We start from the raw sequence: 20,030 nt of genomic DNA, 5'->3' as shown, positions 1-20,030 counted from the left end.
ATGATCAACTATACAGGGGTCACTGAGTTCCTTCTCCTGAGATTTTCTGATGACCTTAAGATGCAAATCCTCCATGGTGTCCTGTTCCTCATGGCGTACCTGGCAGCCCTGTTAGGAAATGGACTCATCATCATGCTCATTACTGTGGATCCGCAGCTTCACACACCCATGTACTTCTTCCTGAAGAACTTGTCATTCATAGATATCTGCTGCATCTCTGACACTGTTCCTAAATTTGATCTGAACTCCCTGATGAACAGGAATGCAATATCCTTCCTTGGATGTGTTTTCCAGGTGCTGTTCTTGATGACTTTTGGTGCTGCTGAATTTGCCATCCTCACAGTGATGTCCTATGATGGCTATGTGGCCATCTGCCATCCCCTGCACTATGAGACCATCATGAACAAGGGGGCCTGTGGGCAGATTGTGGGGTCTTCATACATCAGTGCCTGGATCTATGGAGCCATGAACTCAGCAGCAACCTTTTCCATAACTTTTAGTTCCAATAACATCCATCATTTCTTCTGTGATATTCCTCAAATTATTTTGATTTCAGATACCAAAATGAATATAAATGAAGTGTCAATAACTGCATTTAGTGAAAGTATTGCACTGTTTTGTTTCCTCTCTATCTTATATTCCTATGTGCACATCTTCTCTGCTGTCTTAAGGATCTCCTCCCTGGAGGACACGTCCAAAGCCCTCTCCACATGCCTCCCTCATCTGGTTGTTGTGACTGCGTTTCTTTCAACAGGTGCCTTGGCCTACCTGAAGCCAGCCTCTGAGGTGAGGTCAGACCTGGATATCACTCTGTCTGTGTTTTACACAGTGGTGCCTCCATCATTGAATCCCATCATTAAAGCCTTAGAAACAAGGACATAAAATTGACTATGGGAAACGTCCTTGCAATTGTAGCATTTAAGAAAAATTAAATACATTTATGTAATTTAGATAGAAGTTTCTGTACAGTTGCAATTTATACTGTTTTAAAATTTTATAATAAAGGTGATGGGGATGTATCATATTATAATTGTAGTGTTTTAGCCACTTGGGAGCAGTGATAGAGTTACATCGCAGAATGTGTTCAGACGCATGGAAAAAAAACACGGATATATCAGTGGAACATGATTATTGTGGTATGTTTTGTGTAGTGGCTTATAAAGTTTATTTAGCAATATTAATAAATACATTTGAAAGTAATCTTGAAGTCCTGTTTGGAAAGCCAGCATAAGAGGATATTTATAATATTATATTTTTTTAGTAAAATGGTTTGAAAATTATTACATCATTGGTTTTTTTATATACAAAACCCTCTATGATTGGTATACCTACATCCTCCAGAAGCAAGAATGATTTTACAATTTAGAAAATAATATTACCCTATATATTTCCTAGATTTGTTGTGACCTTACTGCTATATCATTTCATGGAAATTGAAGCAGGTCCATTTGTTCCCAGAATTTCAGTGTGCATGAGGGGCCCACACATGAAACCCTGGCCCTTGGCGTTTAGACTATAAGAGTGAGAGATACCATTCTATCTTTGTCATACACTAATGAAGTTCTTCTCCCCCTCACAGGGTCAAATGAAATTAGAAATGGCAGTGAGAGGGTGGAAGGAAGTCTCCTTTCCACTAGCATTTTACTTTCCTTTTTGTATCGAAGTATCACTGATAAACAATCTTCTATTGGGTTCAAATGTACAACACAGGGCTCAACAGTTACCCATATTATTAAATGATCTTCCTCTTAACAACAGCCTGATGCCCAAGAAGGACCCTATATGTGATGATGATGCTAAAGGCCACAGTGTGCCATGCTCACTCACTGCTCCACATGGTGTTGACACAGTATGTTCTTATCTGCCTCATTTGCCACTTCTGCTGTGATTCCCTGTGCTCTTCATGATGCTATGTTTGTGCAAAAAGCCTCCATTGCAGCAGTTGTGAAAATCGAATTAAGTTCTGGGCAATGTCTTAGGTGAAATGACATAAAACGTAAGGGACATGTCCTCACAGCCAGGACTCCACTCCTCATTTCCCCCGTGATGCTCAAGGGAATGAGGCTGTGGTGTGGGGCCCTGGGGAGCAAGCCCATGAGCCTGGCATCCTGGATATTCACTTACCCAGTGACACAGCCTTTCCACAAATTTCCAACAGGACCCTGATGCTATAGTTTATTTGTGCTCAGGATTTCCTCATCAATGCAATAAAATATATATAAAATTATTTTATTACAACACATACTGGGTAGAAATAAAAAATGTTCATTTATTTTTTGTACATATAATGCTATGAAAAATACTTATGTACATAGAAATGTCAGAAAACCTGCCAGTTGACATACACAGATATACCTGGAAGTCACTGTGTTAATTGAAACTAGCCAGACACAAAAAGATCAATGTGTGATCTGGCTTTTCTGTGAAATCTAAAATAGTCAAACTCAGAGAAGCAGAGAGTAAAATGGAGGCTGCCAAAGGCTGAGAAATGAGGAAAATGGGCTGCTAATGGTCAAAGTGGTAAACATTCAATCATACTAATGAATAATTTTGGAAAACCCTTATAAAGAAAAATATATGTAGCTAAAAATATTAAAGACTTAAATTTTGCTAAGAGGGTAGATCTTATGTTAGATATTCTTGCCATAAAACAAGAATACTGAAAAGGACATGAGGAAACATTGAGAGATGATGGACATGTCTATGGCCTCGATGATGGTGATGGTGTCATGGGTATACATCTGTTCCCAAACTCATTGAGTTGTACACATTGAATATGTACATAATTTATATATAAAGTATACCTCAGTAAACTGCTAATTTAAAATCTGTATATGAATGATTAGAATGAATAAATGCTCATATAATAAACCATGATTCCATTATAAACAAAACACATTATTAGAAAATATTTTAAAATATTATTTACAACAGGACAAAATAATAAGGACTTAGAAATAATCTACCAAAAAAAGCACAACTCTTTATTTTAAAACTGTACAACTAAAGAACACCTATTTAAGTGAAGGATACTGTTTTCATGTATACAAATTTTGAATTCGTGTTTGTATCAGCTACACTCCATCAAGAAGTTTTAATGTTCATCATAAAATATACATTGAAATTGAAAAGGCCAAGAAAAAGAAGTCTTTAAAATTATGAGTCAACAACATGTAAAGAATTCTTGGAAAAAAAAGGTGGAAGGGTTTTAAGGTCCTATTTCAATAATTATTATACACAAAAGTAATTATATTACTGGATCATGGAAAGACAAATAGATCATTTGAACATAACATAAGTCAAAAACTGACCCACTCAAAGAGAGACAATCAATATATGACAAATGTGGTAATACAAAGACATGAGGAAAACACTGACTTCTTAGTAAATGATGCTGGAGATATCTGATTTTAATGTAGAAGTAACTATTCTTGACCTGTATCTCCTATCATGCTTAAAAGGAAAATCATTCTGAAGGATATTGAAATGAGACAGAAAAAAATAAACCATTTTGAAGATGACACAGTAATATATCTTCATAGCCTTGTGGTTAGGAAAGGTTTCTTAAAACAAACAAAGAATCAGTAATTATAACCTAAGTAATAATGAGTGAAAGTACTTTAAATTTGCTTAATTTTTAAAGCTACAACAAGATATATAGAGAAACAAGTAGCAAACAAGTACTAGTAAAACAAGTGAATTGGTATTCAAAAAATGCACACAAAACTTCCAGGAGCAGATGGCTTCACAGGTGAATCCTACCAACCATTTAACAAAGAGATAATACCTATCCAGCCACAACAATTTCCAAAAATATAAAAGGAATACTTCCAAACTCATTCCACAAGGCCAGCATAACCAAAACCAGAAAAAAGACACTACAAAAAAGAAAATTACAGACAAATATCCCTGACAAAGAGATATAGATATCCTCAATAAAATAATAGCAAAAAAAGTTTAAATACATCAAAATTATCATTCATCATGACCAAATGAGCTTTATTTCCTACAAAGATCCACGAGAGATCAGTATCCACAAGTCAACCAATGAAATGCACCTCATTAATCAAAGGTAGGATAAAAACACATGATCATGTCAATAGAAACTGAAAATGCATTTGAATATCCCAAAATCCATCATGATAAAAAGTCTCAGAAACACGGACATAGAAGGAACATACAGCAGTACAATAAAATCCATAAATGACAAAACCACTGTTAATATCATATGCAGTGCAAAACCTGGAATCTCTTCCTCTTGTATAAGTAATGAGACAAGGACACACACTCGCACAACTTTTATTCACCATAGTACTGAAAATCCTAGCCACAGCAACCAGACAAGGAAAAGTAATAAAACTGTCAAAATTGGTAGATGACATGACACTAGGGACAGCCCTAAACACTGTACAAAAAATAATAGAACTAATAAATGTATTCAGTAATGTCACAGGATACAAAATCAATATACAGAAATCGCTTGCACTCCTATATAATAATAACAAACTAGCAGAATGAGAAATGAAGAAACCAATTTCATTTAGAATTGTATCAAATGGAATAAAATACCTAGAAATGACCTTAACCAAGGAGGTGAAAGACTTGTGCCCTCAAAACGATGACACTGATGAAAGAAATTAAAGATATAAATAAATAGATATTCCATGTCACAGATAAGAAAACAAACTGTTAAAAGGTACACATTATCATAAGCATTCTACAGATTCAATCCAATGCCCATTAAAATAACAGTGGCATTTCACAGAATTAGAGAAAACAATCCTAAAATTTGCGTTGAATCACAAATGACCATGAACAGCCAAAGCAATATTGAACAAGAAGATCAAATATGGTGTCATCATGCTCCCTGATTTCAAACTATCCTACAGAGCTACAGTAATCAAAACAGTATGGTGCCAGGATAAGCACAGGTGCATAGATCAGTGAAATAACATAAAGAGCACAGGAATAAACACACATGTATATGGTCAATTAATATAACAAAGGAGGTAAGAGCATACAATGGGAAAAGACAGTCTCTTTAATAAATGGTACTGGCAAAACTGGAAATAAAGCTAAAAGGTACAATTCGAATGCAGGGAATAACAGTTGCCAATCTCTGTGCCCCCAGTATAAGAGCACCTGTGTATATAAAGCAAAATTATAGACATTAAGGGAGAAATTGACAGTAACATAAGTAGTAGGGAATATTAGTACCTCCACATACATCAGAGGAGAGATCATCCAGACATAATATCAATAAGGAAATGTTGGCTTTAAGAGAAATTAGATTAGATGGACATAATAGATATATACAAAGCACTTCATCCAAGCTAAAGAAAATACATTCTTTACAATTGCACATAGGATATTCTCCTGAATAGGTCCCATGATAAGCAACAATCCAAGACTAATATATGCAAGATGACTAAAATCATATCAGCATTTTTTCCTACACCAAGTATACAACTAAACCTATTACAAAAAGAAGACTGGAAAAACACAAACACAAGTACACTAAACATGCTACTAAACAGCCAATGGGCCAATAAAGACATCAAAAAGGAAATTTAAAAATATCTTGGGACAAATAAAAATGGAAGCAAAATTTTCCAAAATCTATAGGAAATCAGCCAAATCAGTTCTATGAAGGAAATTCATAGCAATGTAGGCCTATCTCAAAAACTAAGAAACATTGGTAAAAACCAACTTTACATGTAAACTACAGAAAAGATAAAGCCCAAGGTTCGTAGAAGGAAGGATATAATAAAGATCATAGTGAAAATAAATTAAATAGCAAAAACCAACAATAAAAAGTTCACTGTCCAAACAAAAAGCTCTTCGAAAAGATGAACCGCATATGTAATAGGCCAGGCAGTATAATCCAAAAGAGAGAGACAGTGAGAGAGAATATGCCCAAATAAACACAATAAGAAATGAAGAAGAGGACGTTATAAATGACACCATAAAATTGGAAAGGTTCATAGTCATTACTAGGAACAATTTTATGCCAACAAATTGGAAAAAGTAGAAGAAATACTAAATTCTTAGTTACATAAAACCTTCGAAGATTGAATCATGAAGAATGAGAGAATACAAATAGGCTGATTACAATAATTAAGTTGAAAAACTAATATTAAAATTTATAAAGAACAAAATCACATCTCTGGATATGTTCCCAGATGAATTCTACCAAACATTGAAAGAAGCATCAGTACTATTCTTTTCAAAACAGTCCTAAAAATTAAGAGGAAAGAACACTTCCAAAGTAATTTTACATGGCCAGGATTACCCTATTAAAACCAAAGACACCAAGAAAACTAAAAGCCAGTAACCCTGATGAATATAAACATGATAGTTCTCAATAAATATTAGCAAAATGAACTCACTGTATTTCAATTGTTATGCATCACCACCAAATAAATATTACTAGGATTCATGGATGGCATGATAACTGAAAACCAATCACATTGGTACACCACATTAATAGAATGAAGAACAAAAGTCACATGATCATCTCAATAGAGGCAGTAAAAGCATTTGTCAAAATTAGACATGTTTATGACAAAACTCAACAAAATGATTATACAAGGAAAATAACCAAACATAATAAAGGCCATGTATAAAAAACTCAGTGTGAACATTCCATCAATGGTGAATAAAAAGCTCAGAGCTTTTCTTCTAAGTGGGAACAAAGCAAAAATATCCATTACTGCCACTTTTATTCCACATAGCATTGAATTTTCTAGCCACGCCATTAGACAAAAAAATAAATAAATGACATCCAACTTGGAAAATAAGTAAAATTTTCACTCTTTGGAGATGACATGATACTTTATATAGAAAACCCTAAATACTCCAACAGAAAACTATTAGAACTAACAAGTAAATAAAATAAATTTACAAGATTCAATATTAATATACAAATTCAGTTGTGCTTCCATACACTGATCAAAGCTATTATAATTATCAATTAAGTAAACAAATTCATTTGCAACTGAAAGCAATAAAAGTTTTTAAATATTATAACCAATGAGAATGATCTCTATACTGAAAACTAAAAGATATTGAGGAAAGAAATTTGAAGGGACACAGATAATTTTAAAGATATTCCATGCTGATGAATTGGAATAATTAATATTAAAATGTCCATACCACAAAAAAGCATGTATTGATTCAATGCAATTACTATCAAAATTATAATGGCATGTTTTATTAAAAAACTACAAACAATCCTAAAATTTATATTTAACCCAAATGAACCCAGACCGCTAAAGCATTCTTGAGAAGAAAGGACAAATTTAGAGACATGATGCTCCCCGATTTCAAACTATAATGCAAAATTACGGTAATCAAAACAGTATGGTATTATGCTAAAACAAGGCACATATCTATGGACAAAATAGAGAGCCTGGAAATAAACACATGCAGGATGGTTAATTCATTTATAAATACGCCAAATAAATACATAAGGGAAAGGACAGTCTCTTTAATAAATTATGTTGAGAGAACTGGACAGTCACATGCATAAGAATGAAAATGGATCACTATATTACATCTCACACAAAATGTAACTCAAAATTATTTCAAGACTTGAATGTAAAACATAAAATCCTTAAAATTCTAAAAGAAAATATTTTTAGTGAGCTCCTTGATATCTTTCTTAGTGATAGTTTTTTCTGTGCATAACAAGAGCAAAGGCAACAATAATTGTATTTTTCCAATTATTTCTGATGTCTTCATCCTTCTCCTTGCAGTAGTTACATATCTGGCATGTTCCGTTCATATTTCTACACTTCAGGAAGCTGCCTCTGGATATCTAAATAGTGCATTTCCTCCTCAAAATAATGTGTCTGGAATTTAAGTTTATGTTCTTCAGGTGATGTGTACAGTATTTTAAGCAATTTTACACATTGTACATTTGCAATTATTATTTTTATTTTCATCATTTTAATGAAAAATATAAAAAACCAAAACAGGTAAAATAAATACTTCAGCAAGAAGAAATAATAATTACATCAAATCAATGATTGCCCCAGAACACCCATGATAGTCTTGCTAGACTTTCAAAGCCAGTTGTATCTAAGCAGTAGATTCTTATTTAATCATCCTAATAGGTGTTACTGAAATATAAAGGGAATTTTTAAAAAACCCTAGACAATAGCATTTTTAATATAACAACAAAGAAGCTCGTACCATGGAGGCAGAAGTTAGCATTAATCAACTATTTAGTATAGTCCATGTATTGTGAATATTCACTTAGTATGTCTGTACAAGCATAGATATAGATATATACAAAAGACTTAATATATAACTTTCAAGTATAAAATTATTGTTGTAGACAAGATGTATTTTATAATGGCTCACTAGCAAGGTTTCCACTTCAGGTAATGAAAAGATTCATTGGGTAGCTCAGCATCAGGGATTTCTTGGGAAATCTCCTGGAGATTTCTGAGCTTCATGTTGACTTGTTTTGTTGAGCATGTTCCCTTATCGAGCCAGTATCATGAAAGAAATACTTACCCCTGAAATATACTCAGGGGAAATTTGTTGAAAATATGCTGGAATTTCCCAGATCACAGACCTTCAGCCGTCTATACTGGTCCCTCCTGTCTCACCTCTTTCTCCCCTGGGTGTTCCTGAGGACACATCACAACCTCAGAGCTGCAATGATTCACCTTTTTTAAAGAACTTTGAAGTGGTTCTTCTCTCAATGAGAGGGTAACTAAGCTCCACGAGTCTTGATGTACATGAAGCCTGCACTTGTTTCCATGACATTAGATGAGAACAAATCTTCCTGTATGAAGAGAATCTATGAAGCTTGCAGAGTTCAAGGCAGATGTGAAGTCACTGTAATGAAGTAGCCTCCTACAACCAAGATTTTCAGAGCTCAATGTACAATCACCATGTGAGTAACAATTGTCTAGCACTTTGGAGACAACAAAATACTCCTTAACTATGATAGTAAAAAGAATTACAAGACTCACATATTATCCAATTAAATGGATAAGTGTGATACTTTAACCTTTAGGTACATAGACTTACTACCAGCCACATTAAAAAGGGAAACAAAAAGAAACCTCTATTGACATAGGCAATGAGTAGGTAAGTATGAAAATGTTATTTGGACTAAAAAATCATATGGTTAAGTCCACATATATGAAGATCAGGCCAAATTATTCTGGAAAAGAATCCTTAATAGTTGTTGCTTATGAAGGGAAGATGCATAGAGTGGCTGAGTTAGGGCATCAGGAATATTTTGTGAAACAATTTCCTAATATGGATTTGCACTGATCATGTGTATGTATTTTTGAACACCCACCAAGTGATAAACTTCTAATGTACAACAGTAAAGGTTAATACAAAATGGGTCATATACCAAAATGTAAAACACAAACTATAATTCTCCTGGAGTGTGTTTTGCACTGACATAGTAGGAAGACTCTGAAGTCACCTGCCCCCATGCACTTAGCAAATTCACAGCTTCACAAAGAAAAATTATCTACTGATATAAAACTGAGATATAAACAGCACCTCCACAGCAAATGACAAAAGAGAGATATCAAAGTTAGGAGAGGCACAAAGAAGGTCTTTCATGGAACCCCACCCAAATGCATTCACCCTGCACAGAAGAGGGATCCCAAAATATGGCACTTTCACCTGAAGGGATTTTGTTCCACATCAGACACCCTCACCCCTGGGCTGGTGTCAGGAAGACAAGCCCCTCATCTGTCTGGTTTGAAAATCAACAGGGTTGAGTCCAGGAAAATCATAGAACTACAGGGAACAAAAATTCTACTCCTGAAGGACTGATGAGCAGTTTCTGTTCCCCTGAGGTCCAGTGCCAAACCAACAGAGTGAAAGTTGTCAAGACAAAATGCAAGGGAGATGCACTTTCTCATTTTATAGGCACTTCCAGAGAGACAGGAAAATGCAGGTTCTTCAATCAGGAATGGAATCTCTGGTAAACAATATATTCTCAGACTCACCCTACCATGCCATGGATGGAGCTGACAGCCACCAAAGCCCAACGTTAGTAAAAGAAAGGTTATAATAAAGATCAGAGTGGAAAGAAATGAAGTACAGAGTAAAAATGGGCAATAGAAAATGATCAAAGAACCTAATAACTAGTTCCTGGAATAGTTAAATAAATTCTGTAAATTCCTGTCAAGAGCAGTGAAAAACAGAAAGAGGCCAAATAAATGAAAACAGAAATAGGAAAGTGCAGAAGTTACAACTGATGCTACAGGAAGCCACAGGGTCCCAGGAGATCGCTGTGAACAATTATATGCCAGCAAATTAGAGAAGCTAGAAGTGGGTAAAATGTTAGAGACATAAAATCATCCAAGAATGAATTATAAAGAAATAAAGAGTCTGAATAGGCTAACTAAAATAATGAAATTGAATCACTAATTTAAATACTCCTAAAAATAAGGCCCAGTACTGGACAGCTTTACAAGTAAATTCCAGAAAACATGTAAAGGACAAATATGTGTACTTCACAAATTATACCTAAAATATTTAAAGTTAAGGAGCACCTCCAAAATTATATTATATGGCTATAATAACACTGATAAAAAATGAATGACACACACACAAAAATTATAAGCCAATATACTGATGAATATAGATGTGACAACCCTCAACAAATTAGCAAACTGAAATAAGCAATACATTAAAGAGATCAGACATCACTATCAAATAGGTATTCCAAAGATGCATGGGTGGTTCAAATCTGTAGATCAATCAGTTAGGTACACACATGAACAACATGAAGGATAAAAATCATATGATCATCTTAATAGATGCAGAAAAAGCATCTTTTGACAAATACAGCATCATTTTATGATAAAAAGCTCTCAACAAAGTGGATATTGAAGAAACATTCTCAACACTTACAGTCATATATGAAAAACCTACTGCTTACCTCTTTGTCAATGGCAAAGAAAAGCTGACAGATTTTCCTCTTAGATCAGGCATAAGACAAGGATATCCAAACTGGCTGCTTTTTTTCCATATAACTTTGAAAGTCCTCTCCACAGCAGTCAGACAGGAAAAGCAAATAAAATACATCCAAAGTGGAAAGGAAGAAATAACACTGTCACTATTTGTAGATGACATTTTACTTTATATGGGAAACCTTAAAGACTACACCAAAATTCTATTAGAGTTAATATGAATTAAATCACAGGATACAGAATTGAGATACAGATATCAGTTGTCTTACTATATAATCATAATTATCAGAAAGAGTAATCAAAAAACAAAATAGTTTACAACTGAAGAAAAATGATACAATTTTGAAAAACTATAAGCATAAGGAGAATGACGTGTGTATGAAAAACTAAGACATTGAGGTAACAAATTGAAAAAACACAAATACTTTTCAAGATATTCAATGTTCAGAGATTGGAACAATTAATATTTTTAAAATACCCATACTATACAAAGTATCTCCAGTTGGAATGAAATCCCAATCAAAATTGCAATGGCATATTTTGCAGAAATAGTATAAACAAAAAAATCCTTACATTTTTATGGAACAAATGAATTGAAATTGTTATAGAAATCTTGAGAAAGAACAAATCTCGATATAGCATGGTCCCTGGCTTCAAACTATACTGTAAGCCTATAGTAATCAAAACTGTGGAATTTTCCTAACAGGAAACACATACATCAATGAAGGGTATAGAAAACCTGGATATAAACCCACTTGTATAGTTGATTAATATGTGATAAAAGAGCCAAGAATATATACCTGGGATGTACACATAGGATTCTGAATAAATGAGGTTGGGAATACTGAACAGCCTCAAGCAAAATAATGAAACTGCATTGCTACCTTACACAGTGTGCAAAATTACCCTCAAAATTATGTCAGCACTTCAGTGTAAGGCCTAAAGTCATTAAACTCCTAGGAAAAACACTTAAGCAGTGGGCTACTTGATATAGGTCTGGAAGATTTTTTTTTGTATATGACACTAAAACAAAGGAAAAAATACCTATTCCACTAGCCTTTTTGTTGTCTTATTTTAACAGGTTAATAAAAGTATGACTGACATACAATAAACTGCATATATTTTCAGTGCACAATTTGATAATGTACATAGGCAAGTGTACATACCTTTGAAATCTTTACTTCAAGTCAAAATAAACACAAACATCACCCCTTATAGTTTCCTTGGGCCATGTGGTCATCCCTCCATTTGGCTTCCAGGTCTCCCAAATCCCGAAACTCTGATATGATATCTGCTTTCTCTGACTATATATGTGTTCAAATTCTCCAGTTATACACAAATGAGGCAGGTTAATTGTTTTGTTGGCTTCCTCATACAGCATAATAATTTTTGAGTTCATAAAATTTCATCAATTAGTTTGTGTGCATCAATAGTTTATTCATTTATTGCAAATTAGTTTTTGAATGTAGGACATACCACACTTCCTTTATCCATTCCCTGTTGATGGACATTTGTATTGTTTCTAGTTTCAATCTATTAAGAATAAACTACTGGAAAACATTGCTTGTCAAGTGTTTCTGATTATCCTGCATAAATACTTAGGTGTGGAAGGCTATACCATATTATTTGTCAATGTTTTAAGTTTTTTCCTGATTGTGTTATGAGAATTATGTTACCATTCTTCTGTATATATTAAAGTCTCTTCTTGGATATATTATAAATAATTTCTAATAATCTATGGTTTGTTTTTTGATGTGTTTATTTGTTCTTTTTGCATCAAGGTTTTTGCATCAAACTTTTTTGACTGTACAAAATTGAGGAGTATTTCAGTAAATAACAAATAATATCTTACATAAAATAACAAATATTTTATAAATGACAAAACATGCAACAAAAGGTTGAAATTCTTAATTTCATTAATTTTTCAAGGAATTTTTTATTAATCTAATGAAAATATTACAAAGTATGAAATATGAAGAGGAAAGAGAATCATAGATGTTCCTTGTAAATGTGGGGAACCAGGTCTCAGATTCTGAGCTCTGAAAATAGGACAGGGTTCCTTACCTGGGGGCCTCAAGGCCCGGAGAATTCTGTGATAATTCTGGAATCTGTGAGCTGGGCATGGAACAGTGGGAACAAAGGGGCCCCGTAGTGAAGGCTGGAACTTGAACTTGAAGGTGGAAAGTATTTCCCCGATGATTTATTTCTCAGCTCCTTGAGCTTCCTCTCAGTGAACAGAGATGCCATCCAACTTGAGAATTTCCAACAGAAGAGAATCTCCTTTTGATAGAAAGAAGGGGTTCTAATTCTTTGTTCATGATTTCAGCCTTCTTGTAAATGTTACATATCTGAAATGTGCATCTCATGGTTCTACACACTTTGGGAAGCAATTTGGGAACAAATACTTCTGGATTTCCGCCTCTAACAGTTTTCTCTGGAGATGAATTTTATGTTCTTTATGTGATTCAGGCAGTATTTTAAGCACTTCCTACTCATTATATATTTGTAATCATTACTTTTTTCCATTATTTTAAAGGAAAAATATAACAGAAGATAACATGTAAAATAAAATAAGCACATCTATTTCAGAAGGAAATAATAATTACATCAATTTAATCATCATTGCAGAAAGCATGTTTTTCTTTCCAGATTTTATAATCAGTTCCCGTAGCCAGCATTAGATCCTAATTTTAAAATATTATTATCTGTCATTGGGATATAAATAGCCACTCTTTTAAAAGCCCCTATATAATATAATTTTTAATATGAATCCAAAGCAACATGCACAATGAAGGTAGAAATTAGCTTAAGTAGATTTATGTTTTTGTAAGATGTAGAGACATTTTAAAGACCTAATATTTAACTTTTAATTATAAAAATTCTTGTTCTTGACAACAGCTCTTTATAATGGCTAGTAGAAAAGGTTTTGCACTTCTTGGAACTGCAAAAATTAATTTGATACATCAGCACTAGGCATGTAATTGTATATTAATGATACTAAAATAAATTTTTTTAAATAATCAGCACTAGGGATTTGAACTCTCTTGGAGATTTCCTTGATTAATGCTAAACTGCTTTGTTAAGCCTGTCCTTTTCCACCCAACCACTGTCACAAAGAAATGCTTTTCCCTGAAGCAGACCTGTGGGTTTATTCTCTGGCCTGATGCCCCAGGTCCCTGACTGGCAGCTGCCCCTCCTGGTCTGCTCCCTCCTCCTCCTCTCCTGGGAGTTCTTGGAAGGACTCAGGGGAGACCCTAGAGCCTCAGAGCTGCAACCATGTGCCTTTTCAGAGAGCCATGAGGTGGTTTCCCTCAGTGAGGGGATAAGTGAGTTCCCCCTGTTACGGCTGGGTTGGAGCCCTAATACTACATCCTTTACAATAGGTTAGAACAAATCTTCCTGGATGAAGAGAATCTATGAAGACTGGAGAGTTCACATCACATGTAAAATAGTTGTAATAAGGAAATAGTCTCTTTTATAGCAAAGTTTTTCAGAGGCTAAAGCATGACCAAAATGTAAGTAACCTTTATTTAGCACTTTTGGATAGGACTAAATACTCCTTGTCTATACAAAGGTTTATTTTTCTAACATATTATTTAATTGAATGGTTAGGTGTGATCCTTTCATCTGATATGGAGATATGTAGACCCTGATCCAAAACATATCTACTCTAAAATGATCATGAGTTTCATTGAAAATTTCAATTATTTTGTCTCAGATACAATTAAAAGAGAAAAATCCCAGAGATAAAAAACATAGTTGTGAGCTAAGTAAAAGCAGAGACACATGCACACACATGCAGGAAAGCTAAAACTCAGTAATATACACATGAATAGGAAAGGGTAACTAGGAATGTGGTATGGATAAAGCCATTTGTCAAAACATATACAGAAATACAAAGTAGAATTTCTTCCTGTCCCAAAGAGTTCCCAAATAAACAAAAAGTCACAGAGTGAAGTTAAAAATCAAAACACCTATGTTATATACTTCAAGAACCTGTAGTTTTGGGACCTCTGCTATGTATTCTTAAGACCATCTTCCAATTTCATTTTTGAAAATAGATTCTGATAATCTTTTGTATTTATGAGATAGATAGTGAATATTTTAAATTAATGTTATATATTGAAATACATTGTGATAAAAGTGTTTATTTAAATATAAATTAACCGTACAGATCATTCTGTAAGCCAAAAAGGGCAATGATTCATGAGCCCTTGCCAATCAAAACTAAACAATGATTAGAAACATTTATCAAAATTATACAGGATAAAGGGTTTTCTTTTTGATTATTTATTTTTCCAAGGCTCTCTTTAAAATAGATTTGGAGAGAAATATCTCTCTGTTATAGAATTATTTTATAAAAGAATTTTTCTGACAAATGTATCCACATCTTAAGGCTTTTCATTTATCTGTTTTACAGCATCATTACCAAAATATGCTTTATCCTTCTCAGAGAATGAGCTGTTCTGAGTATTTTAGCTCTGAAATTAGCTTTAAATGTAGAATTGCAGTGTGGCCAATCAAACCCAGTGGTTTTATGTAGAGATGCCTCAGTATTTCTTCTGCTACCAAGAGAAGTGGTGTCCAGGATCCGCAAAAAGGACACCAGCATTTCCTGTCTCAGCGCTCAGATGCTTTGGGTCAGGGAGCTTCCAACCCCCATAGACCACGTAGACTTGGAGCAGCTCAACCTGGGAATGAGCCTGCTCACTATCTTGACAAATTCTGCATCACTGGGCAGTCATGATCCAGGCCCCAGACACACTACAGGTTTTCTAAGCCAGAGCAATACTTGATGCTGACATATTCTAGGAGACTTACATTTGTTGATTGATATACACATGCTATTCAGGTTCAGGAGGAATTTGGAAATCTATAAATGTACTCAGGCATTATCAGAAATGTTTCCATCACTTTCTTCATTAACTCCATTTCACAAATGAATCCTTTGTTATTTGAACTTTACAAAGCCATTTAAAGATGAGGAAAGATTGTTGTATTATATCTTAGATAATTAAGACAGAGACACTGAACAAAAGTCAGGAACATTGTTTTCACTAATAGGAAACAGTATTTAAGGCCATGGCGAGAGGACAAGGAAGTGTAATTTTTGATGAGTCCTGGAATTTTGAGCAAGAAGTTTTTCCATTCTTTCTATTGAAATCAGAAAATTTCTTATAAATTTGAAAAAGCTGATATTAGACATGGATAATTCTGTCATCTAGATCCAGGGTGAAGTAAACAAATAAACTGGAACGACTATATTCTGAAAGTGTAAACACGGGTAGTATGTGATGCATACTTAATTCTTATTAAAAAGCAGAACTGGAAGAACCTAAACATGTCTCAATTTGACACAATTTTCTCTTTTCTTCCCATTATGCACAAATATTTAAGTGCAGTAGCTGCACACATACTTAAACACCCTTTCCATCACTGAGAATGGGAGAATGTACTGAGATTAAGTTGTTCGGAACACTCAGATGACCTAGTTTTTGTTTTCAATACTTTAACATTCATGTTGAATTAAAATTAAACTTTTCATTGATTGTTCTCTAAACTAAATCTATTGTCTCCAGCCTGCCAAGATCTCCCTATGCTGTGTGTCTCTTCAGAGAACAGGGACACATAGATATCAGTGAAACCACATTCCTGTCTCAACTCTGCCATTTACTGGTTATGTCCCTTTACACTGGGATGTTGGTGGGGGAACAGTCACCCTCTCTCTGTCTTACTATCCTCAGTTGTGAAATCATAACAGTATTGACAACATATACTCTGCTTACACACTGTGCAGACTAAAATTATGGATAAGTAACAACTTCAACAATTCATTAGTGATGATGACCATCACGGTTTCCAAAATCATTTTACTAGTAAAGTGCTTCAAAGAATTCTAAATACAGACTTCTATAATATACAATAAATACTAAATGTTCATTATCAATGTTTAATAATAATGAAAATAAACAATAAATTCTTTTTTTAACTGTCTTATTTAGTATGTCCTTGTAGACATTGATGTTTACTATGTTCCACATGTTATACAAAAAATATGCCTGTTGCTCTTGATAAACTCCCATGGTTCTCCCCATATAATCTCTTTCTGTCATAAAACTTAGTCACCTACAATATTAATCAACTACAAGAAAACTAACCCATGACATGACAGATTCAAACTAAATACAAGAATTTTTCTAATTCCTGATCTTTCCTTTCTCCTAAGTTATATGAATCTCAGAGTCATTATAAATCTGTAAAAAAATTCCACTTTTTAACAAATGAACTGGCTAAAATTCAAAAATGAATTAACTTATTTTAAGATCTTCTGCACAAAACAGGAATGTTCTAAAATGTATTTGACAAATGTTGAATATTGGATATTTTTTTTTTTGGCTATGACTTTAAAATATGTACTACCATTTTTTATTTTTCAAATACCGACATTCACAGGGATCCTTTCTGAGTGTTAAAAATTCTGACTCCTCAATGTTGAATTATTTTTAACTGTAGCAAAATACAGGTAACACAAATTTCCCATCTAACCATGGTAAGTGTACAGTCAAGTGGTGGTAAAAAGTCCCATCATTGGGCAAGCCTCCCACACCCACCTCCAGAATGGTCTCTTTTTGCAAAACTGAAACTCTGCGTCCATTAAACAATAGCTCCAAGTTGCTTCATCCCCTCAGTATTTCTCATCACAGTTTAGTCTCTGTCTACATTAATTTATTCCAGGGACCCATATAAATGGAATTATATAGTATTTCTCATATTGTGACTAGGTTATTTTAATGACCATATTGTAATCAAGAGTAATTCATGTTCAAAGATAACAAATAACACCAAGAAGCAATATTAAATATCCAAACACACAATGAGAATGTGTAAATAAGTTTCCAGAAAGACCTTGTTTTCTCCTATTGCTTAGATTTTCTTGTAACTGTTTTTACCCTGTGAGGTAGTTTCCTGTATCAGCTTGGAGGCAACTTTAAAGCATTTCTTCCTAACTCGGTATTAGGTTAACACCCATTGTTGGTTGGTGCAGCCATAATGGTGAAGATGATCCCACTGGACCCCACAAACATTAAAGGCTCACCTCATCCATCCGTCCCAGCCCCTTTTAACATTTGTGCGTCCATCACTATAATAGAAAAACACTGCATCACTGCAGCTTGGAATCACTAAAGTTAACTATGCTGCTAGAAGTACAACCTTAACATTTTAATTTATTTCTTGAAACCACACTCCTTATTTTAATTTTCACATTTTTAGGTTAATTGGCCAAAAGAGAAATTCATATTCTTTTCAGTATTTAACATTTAACATAATATAAAGATACACATATAAATTTTAGACACAGGCTTACACATAGTGAGATCATCAACACAGTTTACATAATATCTTGGGAAAAGTAGATAACATTTTCCTTTATTTCTGTGATTTCAATTACAGAAAACAGCTCACTCTTGGGGACCACACCACTGGATGAGATGATCAACAATACAGGGGTCACTGAGTTCCTCCTTCTGGGATTTTCTGAGGACCAGAAGGTGCAAATCCTCCATGGTGTCCTGTTCCTCATGGCTTACCTGGCAGCCCTGTTCGGAAATGGACTCATCGTCATGCTCATTACTTGGGATTCTCAGCATCACACACCCATGTACTTCTTCCTGAAGAACCTGTTACTCATAGACCTCTGCTACATCTCTGTCACTGTTCCTAAATTTGCTCTCAACTCCCTGATGAGCAGGAACACAATATCCTTCTAGGATGCGTCTTCCAGGTGCTGTTCTTTGTGAGTTTTTCTGGTGGTGACGTATTCATCCTCACTGTGATGTCCTATGACCGCTATGTGGCCATCTGCCGTCCACTGCACTATGAGACCATCATGAACAAAGGGACCTGTGGGCGGATGTTGGTGGCTTCATACATTAGTGCAGGGATTATTGGAACCATGCTCACAGCAGCAACATTTTCCGTAACTCTTAGTTACAATAAGATCCATCATTTCTTCTGTGATATACCTCAGATTATTTTGATCTTAGACTCCAAAATGAATATAAGTGAAGCATCAGTGACAGCATTTGTTGCAAGTATCTCAATAGCTTGTTTCCTCTCTATTTTATATTCCTATGTGTACATCTTCTCTGCTGTCTCAAAGATCTCCTCCCTGGAGGGCAGGTCCAAAGACCTCTCCACCTGCCTCCCTCATCTGGTTGTTGTGACTGTGTTTCTTTCAACAGCTGCCTTTGCCTACCTGAAGCCAGCCTCTGAGTTGAGGTCACACCTGAATAGCACTCTGTCTGTGTTTTACACAGTGGTGCCTCCATCACTGAATCCCATCATTTATAGCCTCAGAAACAAGGACATAAAATTGACTCGGGGGAAATTCCTTAGAATTGTAGCATTTAAGTAAAATTAAATATATTCAGGTAGTTTACAAAGAAGTTTCTCTTTAGGTCCAAGGTGTGTTGTTTTAAGATTTTACAATTTATTTGGTAGGGATGTATCTTAAAATTAACATATTATTTTAGCCACTTGGGAGCAGGGATAGAGCTAACATTGCAGGATGTTCCTCAGACTCATGGAGAAAACACAGACCATCAGTGGAACGTGATTATTGTGGTATGTTTTTGGCATTGGCTTCAAAGTCTATGCAGCAATATTAATAAAAAGATTACAAAGAAATCTAGACTTCCTAGTTGAAATGCCATCATGCGAGGTTATTAATAATATTTTTATGTGGAATAACTTCAGAAATTATTGCATCAGCAGTGTTCTTTATAAAATTAGAACAACCTGGGCTTCCACAAACCAGAATGATCCTACATTTTAGAAGATAAAATATCCCTCTGTATTTCCTAGATTTGTGGTGATCTTACTTCTGTATCATTTCTTGCCCAGTGAAGCATGTCTGTTTGTTCCCAGAATCTCAGTGTGCACAGAGGGGCCCAGATATGAACCCCTGCTACTTGCTGTATAGACTGTTAGACTTAGAAATTCCAAATTATCTTCATCATATAAAAATCAAGCTTTTCTCCCCCTTGCAGGCTCATGTGTAATTAGAAACGG

The 20,030-nt window shown here is 34.5% G+C and overlaps 1 pseudogene; it reads right to left on the bottom strand.

Moving 5' to 3' along the window:
• The window catches only part of LOC140846040 (olfactory receptor 14A16-like), a 186,812-nt pseudogene extending 168,205 nt beyond the window's left edge, over window positions 1–18,607 (bottom strand).
• Window positions 18,608–20,030: the final 1,423 nt, after the last annotated feature.

This window comes from Manis javanica, chromosome 14, assembly GCF_040802235.1.
Source record: "Manis javanica isolate MJ-LG chromosome 14, MJ_LKY, whole genome shotgun sequence".
NCBI classification, from domain to species: Eukaryota; Metazoa; Chordata; class Mammalia; order Pholidota; family Manidae; genus Manis; species Manis javanica.
Note: the sequence above shows the minus strand (reverse complement) of the source record. Positions and strands in the feature narration are given on the sequence as shown.